At 40.6% G+C, this 12,466-nt stretch overlaps 1 protein-coding gene across 2 annotated transcripts in view; it reads left to right on the top strand.

The window, feature by feature from the left end:
- The first annotated feature begins 1,871 nt into the window (after window positions 1–1,871).
- GRM5 (glutamate metabotropic receptor 5) overlaps window positions 1,872–12,466 on the top strand; it is a 440,621-nt gene continuing 430,026 nt past the window's right edge. The window contains exon 1 of one of the 2 annotated variants that reach the window (XM_024572722.2): window positions 1,872–2,076. The gene's annotated coding sequence lies outside the window, so the exon portion shown is untranslated. Of the gene's footprint in view, window positions 2,077–4,064; window positions 4,242–12,466 lie in introns of those variants that run through there. The other variant, XM_053925460.1, reaches the window with a different exon arrangement.

Genomic DNA, 12,466 nt, shown 5'->3' with positions numbered 1-12,466 from the left:
TGTCATGGAGCAATTTAAGATTATATAATTTTGTTTGCTTTCTCATCTGAAAATATCACTGTGTACTCCATGGGGAATGTTCTTCACATTTTAGCATTTAGAGCACAGGAAGTGGATATGTCTTGGTAAACAATGTACTATTAAATGTCCTATTACCTTTATGGAGTGCTTTATCACATGTGGCATGCTTTAACATGTTTCATCTCATCGCATCCTCTCCGTAACACTGGGAGACAGCAGGGGAGGAAATGTGTGTAAGAAATTGAAGACTTTAAGTGACTAAGTGGCCACCATGAGAACTTCCCTAACCTCAGCCCACTCACTTGTGTACGTGCAGCCAGTTCCAATTGATGAAGAAAGATGGGAATTTAGTGTGTCCTATGATAACCGTTGTAACAAAGGCTCAAATCGATGACCTTGTCTGTACCACCAATGCCTCATCCCATTGGGCTAATAAATCATTTTATATATAAGACAATTACATTTCCAAAATCATGTTGTCATTAGTTCCCCTTTATTTTCCTCAGAACTCTCATTATTTTTTTGTATTTTCTCATCTGTATCATATTTCTCATCTTTCTTATTCAGGAATATCAACCACAGCTTTGCTGGCCTCTCTACAAAAGATTGCTTTGTGGATTGCAATCAAGGAATCTCAAAAATTAATGCCATCATCAGAGTACACATGAAAATGGGGAGAAAAAAGACATCACTGTAATAAAGATCAACAAAGCGTGGTAGATACTTACGTTTTTCTTTTTCCTGTTGAATCCCGGAGCTATCAAGGAACAAGTTGCCTTGTTTTCAAGAGTATGGTGGGAAATCTACATTAGTAATGGATGCATCAGAGCCAACATCATCAACTGCAGTGTTTTTACCTCTTTATCTTCCAACAAACTGCTGCTACCCCAAGAGCCCAAAATTCAGCTAGGGAAATGCAACAGATAGGTATTATAATAATCACATTACTGCAATGCCTTTCTTTTCTTTATATTCAGCCATGCAATTAATTTATACCAATCTCTTTTTCAGAGGCAGAAATGAAGTGTTTTTGGAATTTAAAGATTAATTCAGCATATCTATACATCTCTCCCTATCCATATTTATATCTGTATCTGTCATCCATGTATACCGGGTCTGGCAGAAGTGACACCTGCCTGAGTGTGGTTGGTAGGGTACATGAACGTCTCACTTGAGACAGACAGCGTTTTGAACATTTCACCTGAAATACCATATGGTGTGCTTGAGTGTGATATTGTTATGTTACAGAATTACATGCTCATGACTTTGTAATAAAAGATTTTGTAATAAAAATGGGGCATCATTTGTGCCAGACCCTGTAGAGGTGGTGGGAGAAGGGAAGCAAAGTCACAGTGAAAGATATTTAACCGCTTTGGAGGAAGAAATTTTAATGGGTGCAGAAAGAATCATTTGTAAGAAGTGCAGGCATGCAAAATGACATTAGTAATAAGTAATGCCATTAAAGAGACGGTTCTTTCTAACCACTCACACATCTGAATCTGGGTTCCGGACTTCCTGATTTTCTCTACTCTCCAGCACTAAAGCCCCTTCTCCCAAACGTTGTTGTCAGGGGTTTAAGTGACATCGCCAGAGAGAAGCTCATTATCTACCTGCTCCCCAGCTTCTCTTTGAGTGATACACCACCCACGCCTCCCCACACAGCTCTTCTTCCGCGGCTCATGGAGGGAAGCTGGGAGCTGCAGAGGGAGCCTGAAGCAACCCTCTCCTGAACCCGGAGACTATGAGGCTGCAAGACACTTGTCACCCAGTGAGTCTGTGCCCTGGTCGTTCTACCGCCCCCCGCCGCGCGCTGCAGGAGTAGGAGCCAGCCCTGCGCTGCGCTCCCAGCTGCGTCTGCCTGAGTGCAGCACGTGCTCCAAGCGCTGGCGCGGGAGAACCAGCGCCACCGCCGGGCCCGGGAGCCGCTCCGCCTGCTGCCACCGCTGCCTCCATCGCCGCCACTAGCGCTCCCGCTGCAGCCAAGGCCGCTAACCGAGCGCAGGAAGCCCGCGAGGAGCGGCTGGCTGGGGGCGCCAGGCTCAGGGCGCGCATCTGGTAAGCGCAGCGCGTTTTCCTTTCTTTCAGCTCTCGAGTCACCACGGATGTAGGATACCGCCGGAGCCCCTCCCCCAGCACTGGGCTGGAAAGCCTTCAGTCAGGGGGCGGGAGCTTGGGCAAGCGGACCCAGGAGGGCAGGTGGTGGGCAGGTGGAGAACTGGTGGAGCCAGGGACACTACGAGGTCCTGCAAGTTTAGAAAAGTCACCCTGCAAGGACGTGTGCTGTGTGAATCAGACATGAATTTCTAGTCAGGAGCCCAAGCTACCGCGGCGTAGCTCCAATGAGAGGTTTATGAAGATCATTTTGCTTTTTTTGCATGAATGAGGGATTTAAGTGGTCTTGTTTCCATAGAAAACGAACTAAAAAATATCAGAGGGGAAAAAATAGAGATCTGAAGCAAAGGAGACGTTTGGACACCTCTCTTTCTTCCACTCTCATACCGATGCATGTGCACAAAGGGGTGCATTTATCAAGGGGGGGGGGCTTTACCATCTTTGAGGCCATTAGGTGCTTGGGGGGCTATAAAAGCATGTGCTGGTGCTTCACCCAGAAAGAGACAGCAGCAAAGGGACCTTGTTGGGCATGAGTGCCAGTGTTCCATTTCTAAAATGACACTTCCATGACTACATTACCCGGAGGAAGAGGTTTTCTATAACAGGGGGCCATTTTAAGGGGGCACACATGCAACTCTGGATCTTTAAGCTCAAGTTCATGTACTCCAAGTGAAGCTAGGAAGACATCCTTACTCTGGGTTCCTTTGTGGAACTTTGGCAAAGGCTGGGGTCAGAGAGAGGGGTGTGAGGAGACAGAGGGAGGAGAAGGGAGCTGAATAAGACTAAATGAACTGTGTGAGGAGGAAGAAGGAGCAGAAGCCTGGAAGTCAGGTTTGGAATCAGTGTGTTCATTCAGTTCCATCCTGAGTAGTCCCTGGGCTGGTCTCCAGGGAACTGTGTGACCTTGAACAAGTTCCTTAACCTTTTTGTATTCAATTTCCCCATCTGCAAATTGTAGAGGTTCTTCTGGGATTTGGGACACTAAGGTCCCATGCAGTAGTGTCTGTCTATGACTGTATGGGTTTGAGGATCTGCATACAAGGAAGGAAAAACATGCAGAAAATCCAGATAATGGAAGCACCAGTGCATTTTCCCCAAAGTACCAAAGGCATCTGCAAGCTCCTAGCTGTGCATTTGGTGTAACGCCTGTTGGGAGGTCTGTAGAAATGGGTGAGCAGGACAATCGGACACCTAGCTGATAGCCAAGGAAGCCTGGGGTTCTGAGTGCTATTTGGAGAGGTTCAGATCCATTGAGCCTAAAGTCACATGTTTTTTTTTTTTTTTTAAAGGTAGCAATTAAAGAAGGAGGTTTGGTAGCAAGCTGTGAAGTTGTCTCAATTTGAAGGTTTGGGAAATAATTTGGAATCAATTTTAACACACAGAAGATGAATGGAACCTCACTTTAAAGGTGGGGGACTAAGGATGGGAGGAAGAAGGTTTTAGAGTGAGATCTGAGAAGACTGTAATCTGGGCAGAAGGGTAAAGAGGGAGAAAAGAATGGATCTCCTTCCTGAGACAAGGGTTGCTAGACTCCTAGGAGGCAACTGGCATCTGTCCAGTGTCCTTGACACCTCTGGCACTTGTCTGAAGAGGGCACAGGTACCCCTTACCCTTCAATACAAGCTCATTCTTAGAACTTAGTGATCTGCAACCCAGGTGTTGAGATACGAAGATGCACATGGGAAAACTCAAGTCCTAGGGGTGTCCCCCCAATCTCCCCACCATGTAAGCATCTGGTGGTGGAGCTAGTTTACCTTATCCAAATTCAACCCAAAGTCTGTGTTCCTAAAGGAACTCACTGTGCCACTTGGTGGCACCAAAAAGTTGCATTGAGAACTCTGTTCTCTATAAATACAAACTACCACCCCTCCCTCCTCCGCACTCTCCCCTTCCCCCTTCCCCCTTTCTCAGTAGCGGGGACATTGCTGCACACACCGCCCTCAGCTCTGCTGTTCAGCGCTCACTGAGCGCAAGAGATGAGCTTAAGATCATCTTGGGGGGAACCCGGGACTGGAGAGGCCGGCTCTGCCCCACTGATCCGTAAGGCCCAACTTTATGGGGGGCTAGCTAGACCTCATCTCACTGCCCGCTGCACAGTCAACAGGGGGGTAAGCTTGCTAAGTGTCTGTGTGACCAAAAGTCCCCGGGGCGGGAAGGATGGGGCAGCTATCAGCTCGCTGGGTAGCTCACAGTTTGGTTTGGGGGAGGGGGATGAGGGTGGAGCAAGGGTGGCCAGAACCTCGAGATTGAAGTCTGCTCTATTTGTCCCGCGGCCTTAGTAAACCTGTTGGGAGAAAAGGCGAGAGCAAGAGGGCAAAGGAGAGAATGGCTGCAAGGGTCGAGACAGGGATTATGCATGCCTTCAGAACCGATTTCCCGCCCCCTAAGGCCAGGTGCGCATATTTAGAATGCAGGCTGAGCTTCCCCAAACCGCCCGAGGGATCGGAATTGAAAGAAGCACAGGTAGAGACGGAAAGAAAGGGGAGTCGCTTCCCAGTAGCTCTGATAGCTGCCGCGAGTGTGGCGCTTGCTGCAGAAGAGTGGGGACAGCGGGTGGTGCTGAAGGCTCAGGTCTTTCAGTCTAGCGAGCCTGTCTAAACCTCAGTCTGCGCCCTCCGCTTCTTCCTCTCCCGTGGATGTATCTTTCCCGTTGGACGTCAAGCCTACTAGTTACCCCCGAGTGGCAGCATGAGCGGCATGGCGAAGAGTGTGCCCAGGCTACAGCGACTTGGGGGAAGAATCTGAGGCAGGCCCATGAGCTAGCCCGTCACCAGAGCCTAATCCCTCACTTGGGACCTCGCGGAGGGACATGAAGAGTTTGCCTGGAAGGCTCTTGGAACTGGTGCTGGAATTTCCGACAGCCCCTATTTCCCTGCGGAGCAGGTGCTGTGGGGAAGGGAAATTGAGGAGAGGTTAACAAGGTCCTGTGCTTATTTAGGCACAATCTTGGTGCTGCCTCAGCTGAACCGTAAGCTTGAGTAGTCAGGCAGATGGATTCTCCAACACTTTACTCCCCACTAGGAAATTGACACAGACTAGTGGGGAGGCAGAGTCTCCCTTCCACCCTCTTCTTCATTCTCTACATGTTGATTTATTGTTCTGAGTCTAGAGACTGAACTAGAGCTAATCTGTATCCTTAATGCTGTCTGCTGTCCATGTGAGGCAGCCAAGGGAACGTTGTCTTGTACCATGTGCAGCCCCTTCACCCAGTGGGAATAGGCCAAGGTTTTCTGTGGAATCCTATTAGTTCTATGACGTTGTAGACATTCTTTTGAGTATTGGACTGTTTGGGCATGCTACCTCTTGTTAGGGTTCTTTGTGGTCCTCATTTCCTTCATGGTGCACCGGAAATTTTCTTCTTTAATTTCTCTTTTATATTTATGTAAATACACGTTTACGAATCAGTTGTGGCAATTTCTGCCCTTTATGGATGTGACTTCTGTTTAAAAAGGATCTTTCATTGGGCACTTGAAAATATTGCTTCCTGAACTGATCGGGTTAGGGCACATCCCACAGTCTCCAGCCTTCTCCAGAGGAAACCTTTTCAGCACTCCGGACAGATCCTTCAAAGTTTCTTAGGAGAAGAATGTGCATAGAACTCTTTCTGCAGAACCGCTGTTTTGTTTTGTTTTGTTTTGTTTTGTTTTTAAGAGAGAAGCTTTCCCTAGTCATCTTCATTCTGCTTGACAAAATATATAATCTAGGTGTTTTTACTGCACACCCCATATCTCTGCTATCACGTGGCAATATTTTGGTTGTGGGCTATGCTCAAAGACAAATCAAACTTTTGCATGTTCATTTATTAAAGGGCATATCGAGATGATTGGAAGAATGGGGAGGTGGTATTTGTATAACCCAGGTACTTCCGCAGCTCTTCACTTTACCTCCGTGGGGACACACAGGCCTCTAACAGCACTTCACAGTCCCCATCGTTGACATGATGACAAACACCACGGTGAAAATGGAAACATTCATTCACAGGTGCTGGGTCCAACCAGCACAAAATATACACGCCTTAAGGATATTTGAGTAACTACATACAAATTTTTAGTTTCTACTCTAATTATTAACATTGTTATCTTTCAGTTCAATGCTTTGTCTCAAACATACTTTCCTGGCTAAAGGATATTAAGAATTCCAAATTTTAAATTTTTCTTCAAAACACTTTAAGATTTTATAAGATTGGTATTATATTGCCTTTTATGGAATTGTCAGAGCATTTTTGATAGAAAAACTAAATTATATGCTAATAAGTGTAGGTGAAATTGCAGGTAGAAATATAAGATAACCATGAAAAATATTGTATTTATTTGTACACCATCTTCTCCCAGGATTTTCATCCTCATTGGATGAAGAGAAACGTCTCACTATTTCTCCTTACATTTTTGCCATGTTATTTTGGTAGATATATAGAATATAAACTAACTCCTATTTTATGAATAGATACATGTTTATATATGGTGATATGCTAAAGCTAATCAGTTTGTTTGGAGTTTGAATACACTGAAGGTGTATTACTACAAAGCAGGAACATTCTAGAATTTAGAAAAGTGTGTAATTTTAATATCTAGAAAAATATTAATCTTAGTTCTGAGGCAACATTAAGTCATAATTTTCATTAATGAATGGAGCTTAGAAGAACATAAGATAGGAACATCTAAAATAATATTTTTGAGTTTATGATGTGCTTGTACAACCAAAGAAAACATTTTAAATTTTGATTTTAAAATTTCAACTATTTGTAAATGAGACAATATCTTCTTGATATTACTTTATCTCAGTTAAAACATAGTTCTAAAATATGTTATGCCATTGTCTTGGTTTCATTTCCTTCAAGTTTACAAAAAACAGAAAAAAATCTAGATTTCACCAGTTCTAATCTTGTTTGAATAATATACACCTTCAGTCAGAAGGAGAACCAAGCGGAAGTCTTGATTGATGCAGGCTCACCCCTGCTCTAATAGCTACATTTAATTGAGTACATAGGGCACCATGCCAAGCACTAGACATGTCATTTAATCCACGTAACAATCATACAAGGCAATATGTGTTCACACTTTTATGCTGTTCATACAGTTTTTTCCTTCCATTATCACATAACAAGGAAATGGAAAGAATAAAAAAACATACATACATCTGTTATTTTGGAACTCAAACTTATCTTACTCCAATACACTAGATCACTTTGATCTATGATGTGGTCAAACATCACGAAATCGTGTCACTGCAGTTTCCAGTGACTTGCGGTATTGTGAGTGCAGGTGCTTGCACAAGATTGCCCACGTGTGAACCTCAGCTAGGTGGCTTATAGCTACGTGACCTTGGGCAACGGAACATTGCTCTGCCTGTGTCTCCTCATTTTAAACATGGGAAACAGGTTGTAACACTATTAGCCTCATTGAGTGATTATGATGAATTAATTGCACAAATTTAAGCAAAGTGCCCGACCCACAGTGAACAGAACAGACATAGATGTGGTAGCTATTAATCCCATCCAGGCCCTTGAATATCAAATGTTTCCTAGTTTTTTCATGTTGTTGAATTTAATCTTGTCAACAACTCTATGGGTTGGTACATGATTGCTTTCTCAAATATCTTTTCTTATTTTAGTCAAACTATTCAGGAAATTTATATTAAGTGTAAGAAATGTATTTTATGTAAACGTGATTTTGTTGGTCTTACAAAAATACCAGACCTAAGAATAATTCCCTAATGATTATTTTTTCACAATAAATCTGGTAATAGACCCCGAGCTTTAAACCTTTGAGCATAAATATTCTGAAAAATAATAAAAGCTTATAATCATAGTGGTACTAGTGTGCATTGCAAAGATAATGCTGCCTATTTACATTTACAATATTTTACAGAGGAATAATTTAAAATATTTTTTAAAAATCATTTTGCCTTAATTCACAGTAATGTGGTAGAACCCTTTAAAGATCCAAAAGAAAAGTAAATAACAATGGCTATATTACTTAAAAAATAAAAATGAGATTTAAAAAAATCAAGTTATAAGTTACTATATAAAGTTATTCTTATCAAGTTAAAGTTATAACAGACTTTGCACTTTATATTAAAAATAGCCTTTGAAATGGTGAAGTATAGGATACTCTTCTCACATTCATTTATTGTAGTTTGTGGATAATCAGAACTATTTTTACTTAATGTAAGGCAATGTGATCCTTGATGCTCATAATTTAATCTGTATTTCTCAAATTGAAGTTGCAGCCAAAAGCAAGATAGAAACCAAGTAAACAAGGAATACAACAAGTCTATTTCAAACTGTTTTCCTTAGAACTATTAGGAGGTTTCAGGAGAAGACTCTGTAGAGCTGACGTACCCAAATGATTGGCTCTTAATTGTGTTCTTTTTTGATGGTTACATAGACCTTACGAGAATGAGTTTCATGTAAGTCAGTGGTTTTCAGCTGGCAATGACTTTGACCTGCTGGGGACACTTGACAGTCTGGGGACATTTTTATTCATCACAACTAGTGGAGGTGTGTGCTATTGGCATCTGGAGACCAGGAATGCTGCTAAACATCCTAAATGCACAGAACAGAAGCCTTCCACCCCCCACAGCGAAGAATCATTTAGACCAAAATGTCAGCAGAGCTCAGGTTGAGAAACCCTGATCTAAGTGATTCTAAGAAACAGTTGCCTAGGTTTATTTGTTTTGTGTCCTCTGAGTGTAGCTGATTGGCATTACATGAGAATTTGACGGAAAACTGAGTCTCCAGGATATTTTGTAATCAATGTATATACGGTTTAACCAAATAACTCATTTGATCCTATGGAAGACATTATTATTTGACCATATTTACTTTGGAGACAAGAAAATTGGTTTAATTTGACTCTGCCATTTATTATAGATACAAGATTTGTGGCAAGATTCTTTACCTCTAAATCTCAATTTCTAGGGACATTAAATGCAGGTAGTGATCATACCAACCCCGCAGGGTTGTTGTGCGACTTACATTAAAATAACACTTTTACAGTACATTGTTTAGCATAAAGTAGGCATTCACTAAGAATTAGATGTTGATAAGTAGCTGGAGATTGAGTTAGAAACACGAAATCACATTCTCAGCTACCTGATGATAGGTAATATAATATGCACGATGATGCCTTACAGTTTTTAGAGCTATGCCATAAATAACAAGAAAGCAGCTGAAGGCTGCAAAATGGGAAGAAGGCTATAATCCCTGCCTGATAATTAAATTGAGACTAGTTAGCAGTGGATTACATCATTTTTATTGCTTTGCTGTACAAGGCTGTTTCAGGTCTTCATGGACTACTAAGCCAGTATTTTTTTAAATGATTTACAATGATTTAGTGAGCTTTATTCTACTTCCAGCATCTTTTAATTAATGCATAACATTACAGATTTCTCTTTCATACAATATTATTTAAGATCCCTTTTTTTTTGGTTTTAGGCTTTTTCAGTTAAAATATGGCATATTTTTTTCTCCTGGGCTAAACAGAGGGGGTGCTGGACTTTCTTGTTTACCAGGTCACAGATGTGTGCCTGAGATAGCCACAACAATGGGGCTTTCTTCAGACTATGAAGCTCTCGATATCATTGTCCCTCAGAGTGTCTCTTATCTATGGGATGTGCTTGTTTTCAGGAAGCGTATCAAAGGCATCCATGGCATATGCAATATTGACACCCCTGACTACTTGTGATGAGGCTGTTGCTCACGCAGGAGGAATCATTTTAGTGTTGATGTCCTGAGCTGTGTGATTTGCTTGTGTGGGGATTAAGTTATATAAGAGACATCTGTGCCAGAAAGATGGTCAGCGTTTGAGAAGATTGTTGAAAACAAAAGACACCGTGATCTGTGAATCTAGTTACAATGTAAGTTGTCAGTTATGGCAAACTGTATGCACCAATGTTTCTTCTTTATATTCATTTAGGGTACAGTATGAGACAGTTTTACTATTACCTGAGACAAAATACTTTTATGCATATTAAGTATATGTCTGCTGTTTTCTATAATGGGGTAGTGATTAATTTTGTTATGCTGTGAACTCAGAAATATAAAATTGAATGAAGAAGTTCAGTACTTCTGAAAATAGGACCTGACACAATATATCATATAAGTTGCACTATTTATATAAACTCTCATCATTTTCCACTTTTGACTCAATAAAGGTTTTAATATTATAAGATTGTAGAACTATAACATGTTATAGGTGTTTTATCATTGTATTAGTTAATTCTTGCCCACTATCTATAGCAAAAACCTGATTTGTTTTTTGCTACCGACCTATAACCCCTACCACCTTAGAGTTGTAACCTAAAGCAAATAATTTATTCTCTTTGAGACTCAATAGACTGACATATGATATATGAAATGGGCATAATCAGACTTTCTTACAGTAATTTTGTTTTAGGTTGAAGTAGGATTAATAATAGAGGAAGAATCTGTACTCTGAAAATAAAGTTACATGGTATTATTACTTCCCTTCCTTTTCTTTCTGCCAGACCTGTGCTAAATGAACCAATGAAACTTGTGGTGAGATAACTAAGGAGAAATGTCCTCACCTATGAATATATATAGAAGCAAGAAAGTGCAGATCCTCGTGGAAAGAACGTTGTGTGGTACCCAGAATTGATGAGGTTAAGGAGAAGGACTGAAAGTAAAGCTAAATGCTGCCTTTTAAAATCTAAATTGATAGATTATAAAATGTGAAAACATTTATGACAGCAATTTCATGCATTTGTCCCATAAAAATACTTTCAAACATAAGAGAAACACTGTTTATAAAAGTAAGAAAATGTGTCAGCAATCTAAATGTCTAACAATAGGAGATAATTAAATAAATCTTGGTTCACTCATGCAATTGAATACAGGCAACTATCAAAAAGAAATGGATTTTCTAAGTGTGAATCTTAGCTTTGTTAGTCCCTTGCTTTGGAATCTTAGCCAAACTATTCTGTGCTTTGGAGTCTGAGGTCCTCCATCTGTAAAATGTGCATAAATTTATTTATCCTATAGTTTTTATGACAATTAAATGACATTTCATAATCATGATGAGGCACATTGCCTAGCACTTGATAAGCTCTCTGTGTATTTTAATTGTTATCATTGTCCCCATCATCAAAAAGAATTAAGACGGAAAATCTTTACAATACATTATGTAGAGAAGAATTAAAATATATGATGATATAGATTTCATACTAACAGTCCATTTAAATCAAAATATCTGTGTATAAAATATGCTTAGAAAATTAGAGAAGAGTGGATGCTAAGTTGTAGAATGTGATTAAGCCTGGGTTTTGAGGTGACTGTAGCAGGGTTCTGGTCCCAGGGCTGCTAAAAATTGTGTAATCTCTATGGGTTTCAGTTAAACTGAATCATCTACAGGGCTCTCTCTGGTTCTATGCTGCGGTTTTCCTTACGAGTTTGAAAAGCCATGGGGACCACTAAAAGTTTTTCCCTGCTACTTTGTCAGTTTCTGCCTCTTTTTGTTTTGTTTTTGTTTGTTTCTTTGTTTGTTTTTGTCCTTCGTTGTCTGGACCCATTGGACAGAAGGAATTTCATTATGTATTTTTCAGTTTTCCATGGTGGGGCAGGGGTTACTATTTGGGAACTTTAGTTAGAAAGTTAGGTGGAATCAATTCAATATTTGTTCACTTGCAGAATTTATTGAATATCTATTTCATGCAAAGATTTTACCAGGTACTGTATATGGCACAAATTTAACTTTTAAGGGGTTTGTTGGAAAACAAAATGTGTATAAATAGCTACAATTTTAGCTTAGTAATAAATATCATAAGAAAGTATGCATAAAAATTCCGTGTCAGTTCAGAGAACAGAACAAACACCACAAGGTGAGGGATCAGGGAAGATATTATAAAGGGACTATTCAAAAATATTGTCTAATTCACTCCTCATTAAAAGTCTTTAAGGTAGGTACTATTCTCATTCCAGTTAGGCTCAAAGAGGCTAAGTGACCAAGGGCACACAGCCAACAGATGGCATTGCCAGGATTCAAACCCAGGTCTACTGACTCCAAGCCCATGCTCTAAAAAATTCTGCTGTAAGGGCCTTTGAATGAAGGGCATATCAGGGATCAAAAGAGGCATGAAGAAAACCATTAGGGAGAAGAGGTGTATTCCTGGAGGGACACACATTTAACCTGACTAGCAGACCCCCAAGGGAGAGCAAACTGAGGTCAGATGAGGCCTCAAGAAAGACTGGCAAAAATTTAAAAGGCAGATTCCTCAATTCCACCTCACAGAATCACAAATAATACATATATTTTGATAGCAAATTTAGGAATTTACAAAACACAGACTAAGACAAAGAAGAACATCTTATTAATGT

This window comes from Desmodus rotundus, chromosome 5 (assembly GCF_022682495.2).
Source record: "Desmodus rotundus isolate HL8 chromosome 5, HLdesRot8A.1, whole genome shotgun sequence".
Lineage (NCBI taxonomy): Eukaryota > Metazoa > Chordata > Mammalia > Chiroptera > Phyllostomidae > Desmodus > Desmodus rotundus.
The sequence above is the reverse complement of the archived record's forward strand: the minus strand, read 5'-3'. Positions and strand labels throughout refer to the sequence as shown.